The sequence below is a fragment of the Pristiophorus japonicus genome, chromosome 23 (genome assembly GCF_044704955.1).
Source record: "Pristiophorus japonicus isolate sPriJap1 chromosome 23, sPriJap1.hap1, whole genome shotgun sequence".
Taxonomy (NCBI): Eukaryota; Metazoa; Chordata; class Chondrichthyes; family Pristiophoridae; genus Pristiophorus; species Pristiophorus japonicus.
The window spans coordinates 15,300,516-15,326,082 of record NC_091999.1 but is presented as its reverse complement, the minus strand read 5'-3'; the positions used below and the strand labels follow the sequence as shown (position 1 = coordinate 15,326,082).

General features: G+C 42.6%; 1 pseudogene; it reads right to left on the bottom strand.

Annotated features, from left to right (window-relative positions):
• Nucleotides 1–7,441: 7,441 nt before the first annotated feature.
• LOC139235307 (Ig heavy chain C region-like) lies at nt 7,442–24,520 on the bottom strand (annotated as a pseudogene).
• Between the last annotated feature and the right edge of the window lie 1,047 nt (nt 24,521–25,567).

Sequence of the window (25,567 nt, the reverse complement as noted above, 5' to 3'; positions counted from 1 at the left end):
CTGTTTTAAATGGGCGGCCCCTGATTCTAAGATCATACCCTCTAGTTCTAGTCTCCCCCATCAGTGGAAACATGCTCGCTACATCCATCCTGACAAGCCCCCTCATAATCTTATACTTTTCGATAAGATCACCTCTCATTCTTCTGAATTACAATGAGTGGAGGCTCAACCTACTCAACCTTTCCTCATAACTCAACCCTCTCATTCCCGGAATCAACCTAGTGAACCTTCTCTGAACTGCTTCCAAAGCAAGTATATCCTTTCGTAAATATGGAAACCAAAACTTCACGTAGTATTCCAGGTTTGGCCTCACCAATATCTTATATAGCATTAGCAAGACTTCCCTGCTTTTATATTCCATCCCCTTTGCAATAAAAGTCAAGATACCATTGGCCCTCCTGATCACTTACTCTACCTGCATACTATCCTTTTGTGTTTCAGGCACAAATACCTCAGGTCCTGCTGTGCTGCAGCACTTTGCAATTTTTCTGCATTTAAATAATAACGTGCTCTTTGATTTTTTTCTGCAAAAGTGCATGACCTCACACTTTCTAACGTTATACTCCATCTGCCAAATTTTTTCCCACACTTTGCCTGTCTACATCCTTTTGCAGATTTTTTCTGTCCTCCTCACATATTGCTTTTCCTCCCATCTTTGTAACGTCATCAAAATTGGCTACGTTACACTCAGTCCCTTCTTCCAAGTCATTAATATAGATAGTAAATAGTTGGGGTAACAGCACTGATCCCTGCGGCACGCCACTAGTTACTGGTTGCCAATCAGAGAATTAACTATTTATCCCTACTCTCTGTTTTTGTTCGTTAGCCAATCCTCTTTCCATGCTACTATATTACCCCCAACCCCGTGAAAGTTTATCTTGTTCATTAACCGTTTATGTCGCACCTTGTCAAATGCCTCTAGAAGTCCAAATGCAACACTTCCACTGATTCTGGTTTATCCACCATGTTCATTACATCCTCAAAGAACTCCAGCAAATTTGTCAAAATGACTTCCACTTCATAATCTATGCTGATTCAGCCAGACCGAAAATTGCTTTTCAAAATGTCCTGCTACTGCTTCTTTAATAATGAACTCCAACATTTTCCCAACCACAGATGTTAGGCTAACTGGTCAGTTTCCTGCTTTTTGTTTGCTTCCTTTTTTAAATTGGCACGTTACATTTGCAATTTTAAAATCTGCTGGGATCTCCCCAGAATCCAGTGAATTTTGGTAAATTACAACCAATACATCCACAATCCCTATCACTACTTCTTTTAAGACCCTAGGATTCAATCCATCATGTCCAGGGAATTTATCCGCCTTTACTCCCATTATCTTACTGAGTACCATCGCCTTAGTGATTGTGATTGTGTTAAGTTCCTCGCGCCCTATAGGCCCTTTACTATCCACTGTCGGAATATTGCTAGTGTCCTCGACCGTAAAGACTAATACAAAATATTGTTCAGAGTTTCTGCCATCTCCATGTTCCCCATTATTAATTTCAGTAGGGCTAACTGCATTCTGGAAACAGGAGACAGAGTGCCAGTGTTAATGGGTGTTGCTGAGATTAGAGCAGGATTGCAGGTGGTTATTTTGCTCCTCGTTCTGTTTAAAACGTTTGGACTCAGGAGTCATTTAAAGAAGCCAATCCAAAACCAAAAATTATTGTACAAATGCCCTCCCCGAGAGGAGGGCTCCACTCGCATACTTAGCCTGGTTAAAACTAAAATGGTATTAGATCAGAATTGGATTTTTCCCGGCGATCACACACCCTGCCCCCACCTAGCACATCGGCGGAGAGGGCTCCATAATACCCATGGGCACCGTACGGCGCCGGATCTCATCTGGCTCAAATTCTGTCTAAAAGCTGTTCAACTGGAAAATTGAGAGAGTTGCTGTGTATAACAGAAAACGGTCGAGAGAGCGTGTGTGTGTCTGATAAGCACCGGGCTCTGGGAATGATTCCCCAAGGTTGTGCTCGGTGTTTGTGTCAGATTTCGAACCAGTGCTATCCCTGCCCTGCGACTTTTGATGGGACAGTGTAGAGGGAGCTTTACTCTGTATCCAACCCGTGCTGTACCTGCCCTGGGAGAGTTTCATACGTCAGTGTAGAGGGAGCTTTACACTGTATCTAACCCTTGCTGTCCCTGCCCTGGGAGAGTTTGATGGGTCTGTGTAGAGGGAGCTTTACTCTGTATCTAACCCATGCTGTCCCTGCCCTGGGAGAGTTTGATGGGTCAGTGTAGAGGGAGCATTACTCTGTATCTAACCCGTGCTCTCCCTGCCCTGGGAATGTTTGATGGGTCGGTGTAGAGGGATCTTTACTCAGTATCTAACCCGTGCTGTACCTGCCTGGGAGTGTTTGATGGGACAGCGTAGAGGGAGCTTTACTCTGTATCTAATGCATGCTGTACTTGCCCTGTGAGTGTTTGATTGGACGTTGTATAGGGACATTTACCTTATATCAATCCTGTGCTGTAACTGCCCTAGGAGATTTGTATGGGACACTGTAGAGGGAAACTTACTCTGCCGTGTACTGAAATGTGACAAGCTGTGATGGAGCAGAGTCCTTATCTTTAATAGAACCTGACATGTGACTGCGACAGACCATAATATTAGAGAAGGCTGCATGGTGCACCTGGTCGCTGTGCAGTAATTGCGCCTCTGGGACCGGATACAACAAGGCAGCGGTAGAGGTGTATTTACTCCGATGGGACACTGGGTGGCGCAGTGGGACTTTCACCAATGGGACTTGGTTTCAGTAACAACCCAGACAGGATGGGTGAAACGTACCTGTCAGGTAAATAAAACACAGTGTGACAGGGAAAATGGAGCGGCGTGGAGGAGCCATTGAGAAAGGAATACAGCAAATTCCAAGTTAGTTTATTTTTCATTCAAGATGTATTAACAATTTCACAGAAAACAACTTACAGGGAAGTTTAAAAAAGTGAATATAACTGAGCAATACATTGACAACCGAACGCAGGCGGATTGGGCCTGTACTCTCTGGAGTTTAGAATAATGAGAGGTGATCTGATTGAAATATAAGATTCTGAGAGCGATTGACAGGGTAAATGCTGAAGGTTTGTTTCTCCCTGGCTGGAGAGTCCAGGACTAGGGAGGCACTGTCTAAGGATAAAGGATCGACCAGTTAAGACAGAGATGAGGAGGAATTTCTTCACTCAGAGGGTTCTGAATCTTTGGAATTCTCTGCCCCAGAGGGCTGTGGATGCTGAGTCTCTAAATATATTCAAGGCCCAAATAGATAGATTTTTGGACTCAAGCGGAAGCAAGGGATATGGCTATCGGGCGGGAAAGTGGAGTTGAGGTCGATGATCAGCCCTGAATGTATTGAATTGTGGAGCAAACTCGAGGGGCCATATGGCCTACTCCTGCCCCTATTTCTTATGTTCTAATGTCGGAGCTGCCAGTTACCAGAGAGAGAGAACAGGGGTTCAGCATAAACGGAAGGGAATAATTGTGAATAAGAATGAGTAAAGTTACTTATTTATACATGAAATATTCAAGGCACGGTGAAACTCCGAGATACAGTTACATTACAGCCACAATTATCGTACACATTTCAAACAGAAAAACGGAAATCCCAGTTATATATTTCTCAGCTACTGATTCGGATCTAGTAACTTGAGGCATTTTACTCTGAGAATCACCAAGAGGACATAGTTTATTTTTAGTGACACAGAGATGATAAACAGATGAGGAAAATCCATGGCGGCCGAAAGTCAGACCATCACTTGACTATAATAGAGGGATAAAAGAATGAAGCTGAGGTTTAGTGCTCTAGTGCATTTATCTCAGGGTTTGTCAAACCACTTCCGTCAGATGGAAGTGTGAGCGGATTGAATCTTCCCACCTTCACCAGAGTGACGGCAGCGCTGTAGAAAATGCTCAGGAAGAACAGGATGATGAATGTGGAAGCGGTTGTCCAGATGTTGTCGCTCTCGTCCTCATACTTTTCACTCCAGATGTTGTCTGAGGAATCTGCGGGGATGTAGGGGAGGAAATATATTCAGATCGTTTATTAATCCCGGGTATCATACTACTTTTTTATATTCTCTTTTCTTTCCCTTACGGTATTAGTTTGTTCTCTAATTTAACTTTGAATGTATACCTTGTGTTAAGTTAATCACTCTCAGCAACCTCTCTCTGTTCCTCACTCCACAGTCGCTCTTCCTTTATGATCCTCCTTTCGAACGTTTTGGAAAATATGAAAGTTTTTCTTCAATCTCAGAGGCTAATTGATTTTGGATGACTTCGCTACGATTGATCATTCGGGAATAATATGATGAAATATCGAGTAAGGATTACGGCTGGATCTCTATTGTTTTACAGGTAGGTTAAGGTAGTTAATTATTTGGAGCCTGTCAAAGGGGCTATGTAAGAGATCAGTTGTGAGTTTTTGCCTTGTTTATTTATTTGTTAAGACCATAATTAACGTATCAGTTTGCAACAACTATATTGATCCAGTGTATGTGTAAGGATAGAATAGTGAAATGTGAGATATTATGGTATCAGGAATTATTTATTCTGGCCAAGCATTGGTACTTTGTCCAGCCAAAAAATGCATTTTAATTATCATTCGTCTATAGCCGGACGTTTTTGTTTGTGCTCTTTACTGTTTATGTGACTGTATGACTATCTCTTGTTCTGGATTAGTTCGTGTTTCTGTGTCCCTGTGAGGGTGTTGATGTGTGTGTTTATCTAAGTGTGTCGTGCTTTTCTCTGTGTGTGTACGTTTATGTGTAAAAGTGTGTGTGTGTGTGTGTGTGTTTATGTGTAAATGTGTTTGTTGATGTGTAAGTTTGTGCACTTGTGCATTTGTAACATTGTGTATGTGTGTGTAAATCTTTGTGTTGTTTTGTGTAAGTGGGCGTGTGTCCATATGGAAGCGTTTGTTTATCTGTAATTATGAGTGTGCGATTTGGTATAGTTGGGTGCAGGTACGTTTATGTATAAGCACGTCCATGTCTAAGGGTTTGTGTATTGATGTTTGTGTGTGTATGTTTGTGTGCAAGTGTGTTCACATGTGTGCTTATGTGTAAGTGTATGTGTTTCCTTGTGTCTGTAAGTGTAAGTGTGTAGTTATGTCTGAGTGTTCGTTTATGTTTAGGTGTAAGCGTATGTGTGTTTACATGTAACAGTGGGTTTGCAGGTATGTTTGTGTGTGTGTGTTTTGTGTAAGTGTGTGTGTGGATTGATGTGTGTGGAAATGTGTGTTTGTAAGTGTGTTTGGATTGACGTGTGTGAAAATGTGTGTGTGTAAGTGTGTGTAAGTGTGCTTTTGGTAAGTATGTGTTTGGATTGATTTTTGTGTTTATTTGTGTTTAAGTATGTGTACGTGTGTTTTGTGTAAGTGCGTGTGTGGATTCATGTGTGTGTTTATGTGGGTGTAAATGTGTTTTGTGTAAGTGTGTGTAAGTGTTTGTAAGTGTGTGTAAGTGTTTGCACGTGTGTTTTGTGTAAGTGTGTGTGTGGATTGATGTGTGTGTTTATGTGTGTGTAAGTATGTGTGTATATGTTTTGGGTAAGTGCGTGTGTGGATTGATGTATATGTTTATGTGTGTGAAAGTGTGTTTTGTGTAAGTGCGTATGTGGATTGATGTGTGTATTTATGTGTGTGTAAGTGTGTTTTGTGTAAGTGCATGTGTGGATTGATGTGTGTGTTTATGTGTGTGTGAGTGTGTGCACCTATGTTTTGTGTAAGTGTGTGTGTGGATTGATGTGTGTGTTTATCTGTGTGAAAGTGTGTTTTGTGTAAGAGCGTGTGTGGATTGATGTGTGTATTTATGTGTGTGTAAGTGTGCTTTTTGTAAGTGTGTGTTTGTTTATTGTGTGTGTATTTACGTGTGTGTAAGTGCGTTTTGTGTAAGTGTGTGTAAGTGTGCTTTGTGTAAGTGTGTGTTTGGATTGATGTGTGTACTTATGGTGTGTAAATGCGTGTCAGTGTGTTTTGTGAAATGTGTGTGTGGATTGACGTGTGTCTTTATGTGTGTGTAAGTGTGTGTAACTGTGTTTTTTGTAGTGTGTGTTTGGATTGATGTCTATTATTGCTACTGTTCAAAGTTTCAGAGAGTATCAATAACTGGATTTTACAATCATGGTGTTCATTATATTCTAGTTATGTATAATATTATGTGTCAGAGTGTTAATGTATGTCTTTATATGTAAGTCTATGTGTGTTTATGTGTAATTGTGCAATTACACAAAAACACACATATTTACACAAAATCCTCAACACACTTCCATGTGAACACACACAAACTCACACAAACATTTATTCTCCCTGGCTCTGTGTAAATATGTTCTATTTGAGGAATAATGTGACGTCAGCGGAAAGAATGCAACAATTCAACCGATGGGCCTGAGAAACATCAGGGACACAACTGTGAGAAACCCGCAGAGGATTAATTCACCAGTTTAGATATGGCCCATTAGAATTCAACATGTTGGTTTACAATTAACAGGGACAGTTTCACCCCAACACTATTTAAAAATATTACGTGGAATACATAGTTATTTCAGAATAGAATACTCATGTGGCAAGTTTAAAATCTTTAGACCATGGGTTAGAATCTTACATTGTACTGACGCCAACTTAGTCCATATAAAAGAGGGTGGTTCACTTCCCATGTCTCTGCAGGGGGCGCAGTGGGGATTACATGAATTACACATTGCCCTTTCCCCTCTCGCTGGTGGATGTGAGAGGTCCAGTAAGCTAATAATTACCCTTTACTCTCTCTCTGCTGGGGGAGTGGGGAGCTACAGTAGATTAACAATTACCCGTCCCAATCTCTGCTGGAGGAGTGCCTGATACACTGGGTTAACAATTGCCCATTTCCCTATCTCTGGTGGAGGAGTGAGTGTACAGTGGGTTAACAATTGCTGTTCCTCTCACTCTCTGTTGGGGGAATAGGATTAAAGTGTACTAACAATTATCCTTCTCTCTCCCCTTCTCTCTCGTTAGGGGAGTGGGACTAAAGTTGGTTGACAATTACCCTTTCCCCTCTCTCTGGTGGGGAGTGGAGGTACAGTTCGTGTTCGCGTGTGGCTGCAATATGAAACTGACTTCAATTCTGAATTCGCAATAGACAACCCGAGAAATAGGTACACCGAGATATAAATGTGCTGCGTTTTATTTATCGGAAATGGGAAAAGGAGGAAGTTTGCGAAGTTACTTTCAGGAATCCTGTAAAGAGAGAGCTTCACGCTGTCTCTAGCCCATGGTGTATCTGCGCTGGGAGCTCTGGCTGTACAAGCCTTGGACCCGAGACCCGCAAACGCCCTACTTCAGATTAACAGCCCTCACATTGGCCAAAATAGGAAACACAATTAATTGAGCGGCTGTGTGTTTAGCTCACTGTTGGAAGGAAAACACTTTATTGGTTTTTATTTAAGAACTGAAATGCAACCGAGAGATTGTCATTGGCAAGAATTGACGGTGTCCATCAGAACAAGGGAAATGTTCACAAAACTGGGTTTACAACTGGATTTATTGACGGTTCTGTTGGTGATATTCAAGGGGGTCGTTTCATGTCCCACCACACAGGAGTAACAAGCGCCGCTGGCCCACTCCTCGGCTGCAATGGATAGCAGGCTGTATATGGAGAAGGATCTGCTGCCGTTCTCCGCCATCACCTCGGTGTTCTTGTAGTTGACGGAATCCACCGGCTTGTCATTGACGGTCCATTTGACGAAGATCTCTCGGGGGGAGAAACCTCTCACTAAGCAGGTGAGGCTGACCGATCTCTGAGCGGAGACTTCTTCTGCCGAGGGCAGGAGGACAGACACGGCCGGTTCCCGTGGATCTTTCGCTGTCGAACAGTTACAATAAAGGCCAATGAACTGGACAATTCTAGAGACAATGAGGGGGGGGGGGTACTTTAACCTAATGAAGCGGGCGGGTTATGGGCGTGGATGTGGTTAAATTGGTAAAAATCGTAATCCCGACCTCAACGTGCTCAGTTCCGGTTGTAATATTATATTTGAGTAATATATTTAAATGAGGCTGGAATCCTCTCTTTTAACCTCCATTTGGTGTTTAACTGTAGCTCGTCTGGTTGTACACACTGTGTAAATCCCTGCAGTTACAGTGAGGCGGGGACTGCTGCACCCAGGTGGTAATTGCCCTTTCACCTACCTCCTGGATCCTCCCTGCCTAACCTATCCCCGCGATCCGAGACCTCCTCACTCGGCTTCCAATCCTCCCGTTCTCCCGGGTGGCCTGTGAGCCCATCGCCCACAACTCGCCTTCCCCATTTAGATTCAACCAATTTCTGGTGGTTAGATGTGAGAGAAATGGACTCTGCACTGAATTTTACCGCTTTTCCTTTTCCCCTCTGGGGCCTCTCTGGTTTTCTACCCGCAGCAGAGGAAACATAATCTTTCTCTCTGAATCTTGAAGGGTTAGTCTCGAAAATGACATAGAATTTACTGCACAGAACGAGGAGATTTGACTAACTGATCTATGCCGGTGTTTATGCTTCACACAAGTCTCCTCCTAGCTCATTCATCTAAACCTAATAACATACCCTTCTATTCCTTTATCGCTCATGGACTGATCCATTTTCCCCTTAACTACATAATGGCATGTTGCAGAGTGCTGAATTCGTGGAATTACCAACCCATTAAACATTTTATATAATGAATTGGCCCTTGCACATGCACCGGAAATAGTCGCAGTGTCGCACTTATTGCAACAATCTTCCCGCTCACCCTTTTCCTTGTGGATGGAATCTCTGAGGGGAGTCGGCATATCCTGATGGCTCACCATGCAGTAGAACTTATCCCCACTCAGCCAGTCTTGTTTGAAATGTTTAAGTTGCTGATCACGCTGTTGGGATCCTCTCTACTTTGGACGACAATCTCTGATTTCAAAGCCTTCTTTTCTCGGGTCCAGGTCACGGTGAGCCCATAAGGAGCGTCAGACACGACGCAGTTTAAGGTCACTATCGCCTCCAGTAAGACCTGTTCCAGTGACGGTGGGCGAAGAGTGATTTTTGAATCGCTGCATGGGACATCCACTGCGAAACAGGAATGAAAGTCAGGAAAAGCAGCATCTTCAGAATCACGACACCAATATTTAGACTTAACTCTTTCAAGGGGAATAAATCACTTTTGAGATATCAACCTCTCGCTGTTGCTTAAACACAGTCGTTATTGGAAGACAATGAATTGCCAACGATTCCGGGGAATCTGTAACATTTCCTGTGTATTTGCAGCCAGAGACACCTGTAATGGGCTGTGAAGCAAATACCCGGCTTAAAATGTGAATATATTGGGCGCAATTATGATAGTCATTGAATAGCGCTCTTCCTGAAATCCCTTGCTCCTTTAAGCCCCTCTATAGATCCTTGCACCCAAATCCATCTCCGCTGGTTATAATAGCTGAAGCCCGAATAGCCTGAAGGTAATGAGGTCTGCACCAGCATTGCACTGGTTCAAAACCAGTGTCAAATTAATTTCAGGATTTATGGGTCAACAAGAAACAAAGTTAAGTTTCTAGTCTCTTGCTGTGATTTTTGTTGCGGTGAAAATGTGCAGGAACCAGTCACTGCCCCCGTCAGAGGAGAAGTGCCAGTTCGGGAGAATGGGTCCCAAGGGATATTTTGTGGTGAGGAATCATGTGTAATGGTGTGAGGTAGTTTGTTAATTTCTGTCATTACTGAACATTTATCATGTCTGGTGAGAGAAAGTCAAAATGAAATATGACCTCAGAGCATTAATAGCAACATAGGAACAGGAGGCGGCCATTCAGCCCATCCATCCTGACCCGCCATCCAGTTAGATCATGGCTGATCAACACTCAACATCATCTTCACGCCTTGGTTATGTAACCCTTGATAATCTTGCCTAACAAAACTCTCTCATTCTCTGATATCAAAATTTAAATTAAAACCCAGGATCAGCAGCTTATGGAGAGGGACATCCAGACTTGCACTATACTTTCTGTGAAAACATACTTCCTGACATGACCTCTGCACGGCCTAGTTCTAATTTTAAGTTTATGCTACATGTTCTGCACTCTCCCTCCAAAGGAAATAATTGTTCTATATCTACTCGATCAGTTTATCAACTGAAACACCACAATTGGATCACCTCTTAATATTCTATACTCGTCTCCTCATCATTTTAATTTATTAGCCCCGGTTTCATTCGGGTAAACGTGCACTTTACCGCCTCCACGACCACTATATCCTTCCTGACGTGCGGAGCCCGGAAATTGGCTTAGTGCTCTGAATAGGGTCGGTGCCCATTCTAGCAGGGTTCCTGCTCAGTTAGCAGTAAAGGGTTTTAGACTCCTATTGCCGATCCATATATGATCAGCCAACTCAAGTTATAACTGAGACTAAGGACACTTCACTCACTGCCTGAAATCAGAGCAGGGGGAAAGCTTCTTTGGCGAGGTTATTAAATCTTGAACAATGAGGAATCCTGAACCAGTAGATCGTGGGTTGAATCCAACTCCAGATATTTGATCACAAAATTTAAGCTGAGTCTCCCAGTGCAGTACTGGGGGTGTGGTGCACTATCGGTGGTGCCGTCTGTCGGATCAGGTTTTAAACTAAGGATCCGTCTGGCCTCTCAGGTGGAAGTAAAAGTTCCCCTGGAATTATTTCAATGATTAGCATTGGAGTTCTCCATAGTGGCCTGGGAATATTTATATCTCGAAAAACACTACCAAGCAAAATATAATCTGGTCATTAGCACACTGCTAGTTGTGCTGTGCACTAAATGACTGCCGCACGTTGTACATTCCAACTGTGACCACATTTCTCAACGTAATTCATTGGCTGGTAAGCGCTTTGGTTCAGACTGAGGTCGCTAAATGCGCTGTACAAAGGCAAGTTTGTATCGGAATAATACACACACCGCATGATTGGAAATTAGGAATTGTTGTGTGCTTTTTAATAATTCCAATAAAAGACCTGATGAGATCAGCGCTCAGAATGGTCTGGAACCTCCCGGGATTGTGCCTCTTACCCTGAGATCTAGTGAAGTTACGGCTTTGTGTGAACCCTTCATGAGTGACCTGGCAGGTGTAGACCGAGCCGGTGAACCATTCCTCGGCGGGGACTGTCAGCCGACTGGCCGTCGAGAAGTTCCCGTTCACCTCAAAGACCGAAGAAGTGACAAAGCCCGAATCCAGAAGTTGTCCACTCTTCAGTCAATTCACGGTCAGTGACTTTGGCCTAAAATCGATGATTGAACACACGGCGCTTGCATATCTGCTGTTGATGATTTGTTCAGTGGAACTCAGCGTGAGGAGAACAGTTGGAGGAATGATGTTCCGTTCAGGACCTTCAAGAGAAGACAGTTTATTGACATTGCTTGCAAAATAAATGATTTAAAAATTCAAAGTGTCCTTATATTTTAACATGTTCTTTGCTGTCAGACTAACACTAACCTGGCATTTACAGAGACCAGAACTGTGCACAGTATTCTCAGTGTAATATGCAGACCGTAACTGTGCATAATATTCTAAGTGTGATATGGAGACCAGAGCTGTGCATACTATTCTAAGTATGATATGGAGACCAGAAATGTGTACAGTATTCTAAGTGTAATATGGAGACCTGAACTGTACACAGTATTCTAAGTGTGATATGGGGACCAGAACTGTGCAGGTTATTTTAAGTTTGATATGGAGACCAGGACTCTAAACAATATTCCAAGTGTGATAAGGAGACCTGAACTGTGCACAATATTTTAAATGTGATATGGACACCAGAACTGTTCACAGTATTCTAAGTGTGGTCTAACTAAGCTTCAATACAAGTTGAACATACCTTCTCACCTTATCAGTTTGCCCTGTACCCCACACTACATTGTGATGTTCCAGATGGACCCACCACGTCGAACCCCGCAGTAGATTGTGCTGCTGCCCATCTCTGATTCAGTGATGGTTAACTGGCTGTTGCTGGTGTAGGTTCCCTTTTTGTTGAGCACCGACGGATATGTCTTCAATCCAGTGGTAATCGGCTCTTTATCTTTCTTCCAGGAAAGGCTGGTGATTTCGGGGGAGAAGTCCATCGCCAAACAGCCGTACGTGATGGAGCCATCAGTGCTGGGTTGTTCACAGGAGGATAGCAGGGCGTAGAGGGTGGGGGAATACGGTGTTACTGGGAACAAGTTAGACTCTGTAATCCGTGCTTATAAAAGAAGTAAACAACTCGAAATTTAACTGCAGAATAAATTAATTCCACCATTTTCCCATCAAAGACGGCACGGGCATTTGAGCTTCTCTCAGCTTCATCATAAGCTCCTGTCGATGCCCTGGTCAGGAACACATCTCTCTATCCCCGAGCTCTATTGCATTACACAACAAGAACTTTTACACATCTCCTCAATAGAGAAATCTTCACTGGATCATACAGTAGAAGAGCAGAGATGTGTTCCTGGTATTTCGGCCATCGTTTATTTCTCAATCAGCACCACTTATTTAATTGCAGTTTGGGGAAATTTGCTCTGTGCACATTGCCTGCGGTATATCACAACAGTGACTGCACTTCAAACGTAACCGTGGAATTCCTGCTTAGGGAATTAGCAAAATACCCTCAAAACTTGACTACCACAGAATTCAACAGGAGCATTTCCACAATCTACTTTCTAAGATAGAAGCTGTAGATGACTGGAGATTGAGTAGAATCTCTCCCTTTCCTTCTCAGCATTTGAGGTAGAGCGATGTCCTCCAGCGCACTGTGATCTGGGCTCCATCCCATCCTATTGAACGCATGTTTCTTGAGTTTCCTCCTCCCTCCCACTCAATTAATAATCCGAATTAAATACCATTCAAAAATCCGTTTAATTGGAAATTTCTCCTTAAATGGCCCATTTCAATTTCCATTGTTGTTCTTGTTATATAAAATGACCTGGACTTGGGTGTTGGGATTACAATTTCGAAATTCGAAGGTGATTGTAAAACCTAGCAACGTAGCGAATAGTGAACATGATAGCAGCAGACTTCATGAGGAAACAGATAGACCAGTGAAATGGGCCAGGACATGGCAGGTGCTATTTAATGTGGATAATTGAGAAGCGGTGCACTTTGGCTGGAACATCGAAAGACAGTATAATCTAAATTGTACTGTTTTGAGGGGATGCACGAAAAGAGAGATCTAGATGTATATATTCTCAAATTGTTGTTGGTGACAGGGCAAGCTGGTAAGGCTGTTATGAAAGCAGATGGAATATTGACTTTTCAAATAGGGGCATTGACTGAAAAAACAAGGCGGTTATGCTAAACATTTACAGATCACGGGTTAGGCCTCAGCTGGAGTATTGTGTACAATTCTGGCACAACAATGTAGGAAAGATGTCAACCCCTTGGAGAGTGTACAGGAGTGGCTTTTATCAGGATGATACCAGGGATGGGGTCTTCAGTCATGTGGAGTGATTGGAGAAGCTGGGATGTTCTCCTTAGAGTAGAGGTTAAGAGGAGACCTAAGAGAGATATTCAACATTATGTCAGGTTTTGATAGAGCAAGTAGGGAGAAACCGCGTCCGGTGGAAAGTAGGTGGGTAACCAAAAGTCACAGATTTAAAATAATTGGCAAAAGATCAAAAGGGGAAATTGCAGTAATTGTTTCACCCAGAGGGTTGGTAATTTCGGGAATGCTCCAGGCAGTTCCTCCTGTACGTCCGGAGGACTCATTTGCACGTTTACAAGAAAAACCCTGGGGTGTTGGACTAAATTGGACAGTTCTTTCAAATCCGGCACAGGAACGATGGCCGAATGGCCTATTTCAGTGCATGAGATGCTATCATTCTACACGAGTCAGTGGGAATAGTTCTTCTAGATTTAATGGAAGGAAACTCTTCTTATTTTGGACACCTCTACCAGATCTATGTTTATTGTTCGTTATAATGTAAGAGGATATTTGAAGGAAAGGAATCTTATAAATCTGATGCAACTTAGTCAATCGGATGCTGTGATAAAGGTTTAAAGTTCATTGCGAATGATGACTTATTGCAGGTTGAGTCTATCTCTTTAAATGTTTCACAGAATTGCAGCTCAGGGACTGTGTGCCTTGTGTTCTGATCCAGGCCAATAGCTGCATCTCGAAGAATTGGACAACATAATGTTTCTAAACATGAGGTCCCCATGACGGTTATTTGAAGCGGGAGTCTCTACATTCTCCATTTAAATTGTGAAAATAATTTGCAGCCTCCCAACAGCTCAGAACAAGCGCTGCTTTCTGGAGCGTTATTCACTTCCTGTTTGTTCTGAAAGTGAGCTGAGGATCAGGCCAATCACATTGAATAATAAACCGGTGGTCAAAATGTTCCAACATTACTAACTCATTAAAATTGGGCATTTTTTCAGAAAGAATGAAAACATCAATGAATGTGCGTTGTTTAACCTGGGCAATGGGACGATTTATTATATCTATCTGGCTCCAGCACTCGCAGTTTATCAGTTAATCGCAGCTAACCGTTCCCTGAGCACTGCCTGACCAAGCACTCTCAGGTCAGACACAGCACGGATAAGATAGAGCAAAGCTCTCGCTATGCTGCCATGTGGGTCAGGACAGGTATAGCAAAGGTTGAACACAGAGTGATACGTTATCCATACTGTCCCCTCAAACATTCCCAGCTCCAGTGTGGCAGAGATGTGCTACGAAATGTCTCTCCATAAAATGCATTATCAAATTTACCGATTAGATTAAGCACAATTATATACAAAGTAAAGCGTCCCATTAGAGCACACCAGCTCACATATAGCACTGATTAAATAGAAGATCAATCGATATTGAAGGTTCTAATTAAACTCCACGTCGTTTTAAGTAAGGGGTTAAATACTACGTAAAGTTCCCTCTGCAATGTTCTATCAAACACTACCAGATAAGATAAAGCACGGGTTAGATGCAGAGTAAAGCTACCTCTGCACTGTCCTACCAAACAGTCCCGGTGCAGGTAAAGCACGGATTAGATACAGAGTAAAGCTCCCTCTACACTGTCCCATCAAACATTACCGGGGCAGGTGCAGTATGGGTGAAATGCAGAGTAAAGCTCCCTCTGCACAGTCCCATCAAACAGTCCCAGTGCAGGTACAGCACGGGTTACATACAGAGTGATGCATCACACTGCCTATTAAAATTGTCAAAATAAATTGATGCACCCGTCAGATCAGACTAGGCGCAGCTTTCCTGAAACTGTTTGTTCTGAAAGAGAGCTTAGCATCAGACCAATCTCATTCACTGATTATCTGACATTCAAAATATTTAAAATTACCAATTCAATATCTTATTAGTTAGATGTAGTTTGAGGTTCCTTCAATATTGTTGGAAAAACACTCAAATCAGATATGGGATAGATACGATAGAGTATAATCTCCATCTTCACTGCCCTGTCTGGCGCTGTAATTTCCCGTATGGCAAAGGTTGAATTCATATTAAACTATACTATCCTGTCAGACACTCCGGGTCAAATAAAGCAAGGTTTAGATTCCGAGTAAAATTCTTTCTACACTGTGCCAACAATCCGCCCAATAGGCACAGCATTGGGTAAGATACAGAGTAAAGCTCCTTCTACATTGTCGCATCAAACACTCCCAGGGCAGGTACTGCACGGGGTTAGATGCAGAGTAAAGCTCCCTCTACACTGTCCCATCAGGAAGAGACCGCGAAAGGCGTCGGGAGGTGCGTCGGAGAGACGTAAGTCCGGGGTCGGCGAGAGGCCGACAAGAGGCCACGAGAGGCGTTGGGAGCTGCATCGGAGAGACGTGAGTCCGGGGTCAGCGAGAGGCCTACAAGAGGCCGCGAGAGGCATCGGGAGGTGCGTCAGAGAGACGTGTGTCGGCGAGAGGCCTACAAGAGGCGAGCCAGTGCAGCTATAGGGAGAGGGCAAAAAAGAAGTAGAAAGAAATAGAAAGGTGACGTCACAGCCAAGGGGGTAAGTGATTGGCTGGTCATTGCTGAGTAGCTTTTCCTTTTTCTTTATCAGTAAGTAACCTTCAGCATTTTTGTTGCCAATTTAAGTTAATCTAAGGGTAAAGTCATGGCAGGAGAGCTTGGACACGTGTTATGCTCCTCCTGTACTATGTGGGAATCAGGGACGCCTCCGGTATCCCTGACGACTACGTATGTGGGAAGTGTAACCGCCTGCAGCTCCTGATGGACCACGTTGCGGAATTGGAGCTGAGGGTGGATTCACTGTGGAGCATCCACGATGCTGAGAATGACGTGAATAGCACGTTTAGTGAGTTGGTCTTACCGCAGCTAAAGGGTCCACAGGCAGATAGGGAATGGAAGACCGACAGGAAGAGCAAGGAACGTATTGCAGGGATCCCCTGCGGTCATCCCCTGGAAAAACAGATACACCGCTTTGAATACTGTTGAGGGGGATGACTCATCAGGAGGGAGCAGCAGCAGCCAAGTTCATGGCATCGTGGCTGGCTCTGCTGCAAAGGAGGGCAGGAAAAAGAGCGAGAGAGCGATAGTGACAGGGGATTCAATTGTAAGGGGAATAGATAGGCGTTTCTGCGGCCGCAACCGAGACTCCAGGAAGGTATGTTGCCTCCCTGGTGCAAGGGTCAAGGATGTCTCAGAGCGGGTGCAGGACATTCTAAAAAGGGAGGGTAAACAGACAGTTGTCGTGGTGCACATTGTTACCAACGATATAGGAAAAAACGGGATGAGGTCCTATGGGACGAATTTAAGGAGATGGAGTTAAATTAAAAAGTTGGACCTCAAAAGTAGTAATCTCGGGATTGCTACCAGTGCCACGTGCTAGTCAGAGTAGGAATCGCAGGATAGCTCAGATGAATACGTGACTTGAGCAGTGGTGCAGCAGGGAGGGATTCAAATTCCTGGGGCATTGGAACCGGTTCTGGGTGAGGTGAGACCAGTACAAACCGGACGGTCTGCACCAAGGCAGGACCGGAACAAATGTCCTAGGAGGAGCGTTTGCTAGTGCTGTCGGGGAGGAGTGAAACTAATATGGCAGGGGAATGGGAATAAATGCAGGGAGACAGAGGGAAACAACATGGAGACAGAAGCAAAAGACAGAAAGGAGATGAGTAAAATTGGAGGGCAGAGAAACCCAAGGCAAAGAACATAAAGGGCCACTTTGCAGCAAAGTTGTAAAGGGTCAAAGTGTGTTAAAAGGCAAGCCTGAAGGCTCTGTACCTCAATGAGAGGAGTATTCGGAATAAGGTGGACAAATTAACTGTGCAGATAGCAGTTAACGGTTACGATGTGGTTGGCATCACGGAGACATGGCTCCAGGGTGACCAAGGCTGGGAACTCAACATACAAGTGTATTCAACATTTAGGACGGATAGACAGAAAGGAAAATGAGGTGGGGTGGCGTTGCTGGTTAAAGAGGAAAATAATGCAATTGTAAGGAAAGACATTAGCTTGGATGATGTGGAATCGGTATGGGTGGAGCTGCGGAATACCAAAGGACAGAAAATGCTTGTGGGAGTTGTGTACAGACCTCCAAACAGTAGTAGTGATGTTGGGGAGGGCATCAAACAGGAAAATAGGAATGCATGCAATAAAGATGCAGCAGTTATCATGGGTGACTTTAATATGCATATAGATTGGGCTAACCAAACTGGAAGCAATACGGTGGAGGAGGATTTCCTAGATTGCATAAGGGATGGTTTTCTCGACCAATATGTCGAGGAACCAATTGTGGGGGAGACCATCTTAGACTGGGTGTTGTGTAATGAGAGGGGATTCATTTACAATCTCGTCGTGCGAGGCCCCTTGTGGAAGAGTGACCATAATATGGTGGAATTCTACATTAGGATGGAGAATGAAACAGTTAATTCAGAGACCATGGTCCAGAACTTCAAGAAGGGTAACTTTGAAGGTATGAGGCGTGAATTGGCTAGGGTAGATTGGCGAATGATTCTTAAGGGGTTGACAGTGGATGGGCAATGGCAGACATTTAGAGACCGCATGGATGCACTACAACAATTGTACATTCCTGTCTGGCGAAAAAAAAAGGGAAGGTGGCTATCAAGGGAAATCGGGGATAGTATTAAATCCAAGGAAGTGGCATACAAATTGGCCAGAAATAGCAGCGAATCCGGGGACTGGGAGAAATTGAGAACTCAGCAGAGGAGGGCAAAGGGTTTGATTAGGGCAGGGAAAATAGAGTACGAGAGGAAGCTTGCAGGGAACATTAAAATGGACTGCAAAAGCTTCTATAGATATGTAAAGCGAAAAAGGTTAGTGAGGACAAACGTAGGTCTCCTGCAGTCAGAATCAAGGGAAGTCATAACTGGGAACAAACAAATGGCAGACCACTTTGGTTCGGTATTCACCGAGGAGGACACAAACAACCTTTCGGATATAAAAGGGGCAAGAGGGTCTCGTAAGAAGGAGGAACAGAGGGAAATCCTTATTAGTCGGGCAATTGTGTTGGGGAAATTGATGGGACTGATGGCCGATAAATCCCCAGGGCCTGATCGTCTGCATCCCAGAGTACTTAAGGAGGTGGGCCTTGCAAATAGCGGATGTATTGATAGTCATTCTCCAACGTTCCATAGACTCTGGATCAGGTCCTATGGAGTGGAGGGTAGCCAAATGTAACCCCACTTTTTAAAAAAGGAGGGAGAGAGAAAACAGGGAATTATCGACCTGTCAGCCTGACATCGGTAGTGTGTAAAATGATGGAATCAATTATTAAGGATGTCAGAGCAGCGCATTTGGAAAGAAGTGACATGATAGGTGCAAGTCAGCATGGATTTGTGAAAGGGAAAACATTCTTGACAAATCTTCTGGAATTCTTTGAGTATGTTTCCAGTAGAGTGGACAAGGGAGAACCAGTTGGTGGTGTATGTGGACTTTCAGAAGGCTTTCAACAAGGTCCCACACAAGAGATTAATGTGCAAAGTTAAAGCACATGGGATTTGGGGTAATGTGTTGACGTGGATTGAGAACTGTTAGGCAGACAGGAAGTAAAGAGTACGAGTAAATGGGTACTTTTCAGAATGGCAGGCAGTGACTAGTGGGGTACCGCAAGCTTCTGTGCTGGGATCCCAGCTGTTTACATTGTACATTAATGATTTAGGCGAGGGGATTAAATGTAGTGTCTCCAAATTTGCGGATGACATTAAGTTGGGTGGCAGTGTGAGCTGCGAGGAGGATGCTATGAGGCTGCAGACTAACTTGGATAGGTTAGGTGAGTGGGTAAATGCATGGCAGATGAAGTATCATGTGAATAAATGTGAGGTTATCTACTTTGGTGGTAAAAACAGAGAGACAGATGATTATCTGAATGATGACAGATGAGGAAAAGGGGAGGTGCAACGAGACCTGGGTATCATGGTACATCACCCATGGAAGGTTGGCATGCAGGTACAGCAGGCGGTTAAGAAAGTAAATGGCATGTTGGCCTTCTTAGCGAGGGGATTTGAGTACAGGGGCAGGGAGGTGTTCCTACAGTTGTACAGGGCCTTGGTGAGGCTGGAGTATTGTGTACAGTTTTGGTCTCCTAACTTGAGGAAGGACATTCTTGCTATTGAGGGAGTGCAGCGAAGGTTCACCAGACTAATTCCCGGGATGGCGGGACTGACATATCATGAAAGACAGGATCAACTGGGCTTGTATTCACTGGAGTTCAGAAGAATGAGAGGGGATCTCATAGAATCGTTTAAAATTCTGACAGGTTTAGACAGGTTAGATGTAGGAAGAATGTTCCCAATGTTGGGGAAGTCCAGAACCAGGAGTCACAGTCTAAGGATAAGGGGTAAACCATTTAGGACCGAGATGAGGAGATACGCCTTCTCCCAGAGAGTGCTGAACTGTGGAATTCTCTACCACAGAAAATTGTTGAGGCCAATTCACTAAATATATTCAAAAAGGAGTAAGATGTAGTCCTTACTACTAGGGGGATCAAGGGGTGTGGCGAGAAAACAGGAATGGGGTAATGAAGTTTCATGTTCAGCCATGAACTCATTGAATAGCGGTGCAGCCTCGAAGGGCGAATGGCCTACTCCTGCACCGATTTTCTATGTTTGTATGTTTTCTATGTTTCGAAACCCTTCCAAGGCTGGTACAGCAGGGTAGAAACTGATTAAAGCTCCTTCTACAGTATCCCAGTGGTGTTTCTGAACTGCTCCTTCTGAATATCACAATCTGGGTTGCTGATCTCATTTCTGAGGCGAATCCTCAACATTAAAGTCAATCTTTCAAGTTTCTCACATATACCAGTTTCTTAAATAACTGAGTCAAATGACACTCCCCGCAATAAAGGATCACAACCCAAAAGGTTTACAAACCGTCAGGAGGACTCCTGATTCTCACACAGTGAACAGGTGCACAGGAACAGAACAGACACAAACTGTGCAACAACGGTGCTCAAGGCAGAGAGACCAGTTCAATCTGTTAATTTCAATGAAGCTGTTTAATTTCTAATTTATTTCTTGTCAATTTCCAACCACCTCAACTCTGCAGATTTTTTGAAATTAAACATATTAATTTGAGAAACTATTCAACGTCCAGCCATTTCTCCCTCTCGGTCGACTATATTGTAAACCGTGTAAAAATTAATTTCCCTGAAAAGAAGTATCTGGAAATAATTCACATTCCACGGAATGTGCTGCCCGTCACACGGGACTCGGTAACAGGGTAAGAATATCACAATCCAGGAGACATATACATTGAAACCTGATCACCCACTGATTTGACATATTTGCATTAGTAAATATAACCTGTAAAATCATCGAGGCAAAATCCACTAAAATATTAAGCGATAGCTTATCGAACTCAGCACAGTCGAGTTATACATGCATTGTCTTCTAAATTAATTTAGGAATTAATTAAACATTCTCTCCAACCCTTGAGATAGTGTAATAACTGTAATGTTGACCAGTATGTAATGCAATTGGAAGAGATCATTTATGTTTAATGAATTAGCACGAATGTTACATTCTAAGTTTGTGTTCATGTTAGCTGTCTGGCACTTCCTCCTCAGAAGCATACCTACCTGGAACTTTTGAAATTAAATTAATGTGCTTGAATTTCAGTCTTACTAATACAATTAATTAATAATAATTTTAAAACCTTTTCTGCCTGGCAACGTGTGATATATTAGGGTTTACTTAACTTACCATAACAATTCATCAACAGTAAAATATTAAGCAGCATATTAATACATAAATACAATCAGAAAAATAAATTATTTTTACTTAACTCGAATCACATTTGACTAATTGACGATAATCACGCAGTTCTACTTCTGTCCCCTTCTCTACCGATACATTTATAAATTCTGCATATTCTGACATAACAAAAACTGCGTCTATTTTCAGAGTACATTTCACATGATGGATTGAGGAGTGGACTATTTTAAATAGATCACTGTCCGGCCCGGGTCACAAGTCCGATGTGCTGTAAACCACTTGTTTACTAAAGCTGGACTCTCGAGCTGAAATATTCTCCTCAATCATAACTTCCCAAAAATGGTTTTATTAATTAAAACCAGTTTTCAGTCAGTAGCAGAGCCTTCGCTATTTAATAACACAGACAATCTTTTACAGTTCACTCCCGTTATTCACACAATGCCCCCAAATTAATTATTAAATACATTCTGCTATTTCTTGAAACTAATTTCCAGAATGGTCAGTGTAAAACTGGAGGATAACAAATCATTCAGACCATCTGCGACACTGAACCTGAATGAGTAAATGGAGGAGAGACTTTGTTCATCAATTTAATATTAATAAGAATTAACATAACTCTCAGATATGACCTGTGCTTTGTCTACCGTTCTATCCCGTATATAGCAGCGCTTTCGGAGAAAGGAAGTGATGTTAAATTCTAAACAAGATGAACATTTTCTAAGTAAATTAATCTGCTTGAATTTCAATTGATTATTTGCCTATCTCGAGCCTACGCAGTTAAATATAATCACATGAATAATTATTTGACTGCCAGTGACGCCTGTCTCACAGCCTCTGATCTTGCAAACATAATAGTGATTCAATAACAAATTACGGTTGCACAGTAAGAATTTCATATTAAATTGACAAAATGCAATTTACAACACGGCTTTAAGTTATAATTAAAGACACTGTCATTCATCTCTGTAAACAGGAGGTAGCAAGTAATTGAACTCCCGACTCAAACTGAACACACGGTGGAATCAATATGTTGTCAGTGAAATAATTGCAGACATAATTAATAATTGTATCCAGCCTCTAAAAGTTTCTGCTCTTCTTAATGGAGCCCAGTGTACAGCAGGATTTTGGAAGGCAAATAATATTAAGAAAATTATATTGATATTATAACATATTTTGATAACATTGGAAGATATTATCGCATTATAATCGGTTTGTTAATTGTAATTTATTTGAGCTACAACCTGAATAATTGTTAATTATATAGCTGGTAATTACAGTTACGTTTCACTCAGTAAATATCAGCATCGTAAACATAAATTTATAGTTGAATATATAATTATCACCAATAATTGTTATGTTAAAATACATTTCAATGATTTCAGATTCCTAAAACCTTCCTGATCTCTGCCTAAAATCTGCTTTCAAACAGTTTCAAACACATATCATGTTTGCATTCGATCAGGAACCTGCTGCTGCCCGCTGACACCGATATTAAACATTGTAGAAATGCCAAATAGTTTCACAAATTCTAGGTATTCTGAATAACACCGGCACAAACTCTCCTCAGCAGATCAACACTAAATCACATCACTGAGGGGCGGAATCCCTCGACAGAACCTTTCATGGAGCAGATCCTTCATTCTATAAACCATTTCAGCAGAATTAAATGTATCATTGCAAAAAGTCTCTTAACAGAATCACCGAACCCGCCTAACACTGAAATAACTAATGATTGAATTCAACTGAAATATAAAATAATGACAGCAGAATTGTGATTTGACGGATCATGTAAAATACATTAATATTAATATTATAGCATATTTTAATAATAATGAGTGATATTACTACCTCATTATAATGTTAGTAATATTAATTTAAATCCGGTTTATCTGGAAATTTGTTAATTTTTCAGTCCTTAATTACAGCAACACTTCACGTTTGAATCTGTGCATTCAGTAGATGACAAATGTAATTTTCACTAAAATCTTTAAATTCCTTAAGAATATATATTGAGCGCTAAGGTTTCTGTTACGTGTCTACAATGTTCTTTCAAAAATATTTAAACACAATGTTTGTATTCGATCAGAAAAACTGCAGCAATCATAGGTCACCGAGATTAAACATTGCAGAAGTGTCAAACAGTGTAACAACCATAAAGTATTTAACGTAACTCCAGCATAGAAACTCGTTAGCAGATAAATACCAAATCACATCAACAACAATTTCTGTGGAGAAACAGTTGAATTCTATAATCACATTGTCGCAGAATTTCATAAAACATTGAAAAATCTCAATAGAGAACACACCGAACCCAAGTTTCAGTGAACGAAATAATTATTAAAATAAAGAGAAATGTAAAATAAAGGCATAAATACAACAGTTGCAGAATGTGTGAATGTTCCTTACCTGCAATCACCGTCACCATGGTCCCTGCTCCCCAGTAGCCCATGGCGTCCTTATTCCCATGGTCCGACAGTGATAGGAACCCGCACAAATATTGCATTCAGTCTCTGCTCAGTACTGATTCTCAACATTCATTTGAAATACACATGCACTTCAAATACAAATTCGCTACTTATCAAGTTTAGAATTTAGCCAACAGTTTGCAGAACAAATAGAAGGAGAACACAGTTCTCACCAGCTCCCTGCAGGTATCAGGCACAGTGAATCGAACATCATGTCAAGCTCTGCAATTGCTGACACTGTTAACATTAAACAGGAGCACAACCAAAACCTCCTCTCTGTACATTGGTTAGTGTGTTAAATTTTCACCATTGAATTCTCAGTGTCTTAGTTTTGTAAGAAGCGGTTTGTGGTCTGGTTCTGAACACTGCCGTTAACAGTGCATTTGACACAATTACTGACCGTCAGGTTATGATGGAAGTTGTTGAATTCCCCCTCGATCTGTTCTTGTATGGGTCCAGCCCTGGTTCCTCTCGCTGTGGTGCCTTGCACAGTAATAGATGGCGGTGTCTTCGCTCCGCAGGTTCTTCATGTCCAACGCGAAGATGTTGCTTGAATTATCTTTGGACACAGTAAATCGGCCCTCAGTCCCCGGGGTGTAATGCTTGTCCGATGAACTATAATATCTAATCAGCCACTCCAGCCCCTGTCCGGGAACCTGGCGGATCCAGTACATGTAGCTGCCACCAAGATCTAAGCCGCTGGTTTTACAGGTCAGTCTCAGGGAGCCCCCGGGAATCCTGGTCTCTGCCTCGGGCTGAGTCAACACCATATCCGACTGGACACCTGCAGAAATAATCAAAAACCCCAGAGCATCAATCCTGGTGAAATGATTCCTGACTCTGTAACATTCCAGAGAGAAACTAACACTGAGACAGTAACAGTGAGAGATTGGACAATAAAAACTACTCACGGGAAAAGTAAGCCAGCAACAGACTGAGAGAAATCGCCGACCTCATCCTCCTGGCAATGTGTGGTGAATGGTTCCGGCAAGAACTCACTGAGCAAACCCACTCCCAGACTGTTGTATTGCGGTCCCAGTGACCGGCAGTTAAATACCCGGGAGATGGGGGCGAGGTTACAGGCGCCGCCCATTGATTCCCTGATAGAGGCGGTTTCTGGATCCACGTCACACCTTCCACATCACCAACAGAATGGACTCACATCTGGACTGTAAATAAAATCCTTTTATTTCCTCACTGCTTCACAGGTCCGTGAATCTCTGAGTTGACTTACATTATCAGGGTCTAAAGACACGGCCAGTTTGTGTTTCTCCATCTCCCGCTATCTATCCATGCATCTGTACCAATAAAGTATCCCTTATAATCTGAATTGTTATCACTCGATGTAACCGAGTGCGGGAGATGGGTAATGTGATTCTATTTACGGTGTACTTGGCTAAAGCTACACACTTTTGGTCTGGAGATGAGTTCATACTCCTCACATTATACAATTTTCTCTCATTGCATTTCAGTAACTACCCGTTAGTGTGCGAACCCCAGACAGTCCTTTACAAAATTCACTGTAAAATAAGTCTGCTTGCCTGATCACTAAGCACAGATGTTGAAGGAGACACATAAGAAAGGTGTGCCCGCCCGCTTCAGACCAGCGTTTTATGAGAGAAGCTTGTGAATCAGAACCGATAATGTGATCAGCAAACCTCGACATCCAAATCCTTGCAGCTAACTTTAAAGCGACCGAATGTGTAACAGACATACAGTGTATCAGGACATAGCGGTATGTTACAGAATATCACAGGAACAAATGCTTCATGTCCAGCAGAAACAGATCACAATCTGGGCATTTCACCACCCATAGGTAGCCGAGCTATGAGAGGGGTTGTTCAGGGATCAACATCAGCTCAAATTACACCGCACACTGCGCGGCTACTAATCAGGAATAATGGAGACATTAGTTTAGATCAGGCGCAGAATTCTGTGAGAATATTAAAGAAGTGCAGCTGGCACTTCTCTGTTTGAATATTCAAGGCAATTCCACCTCTATTT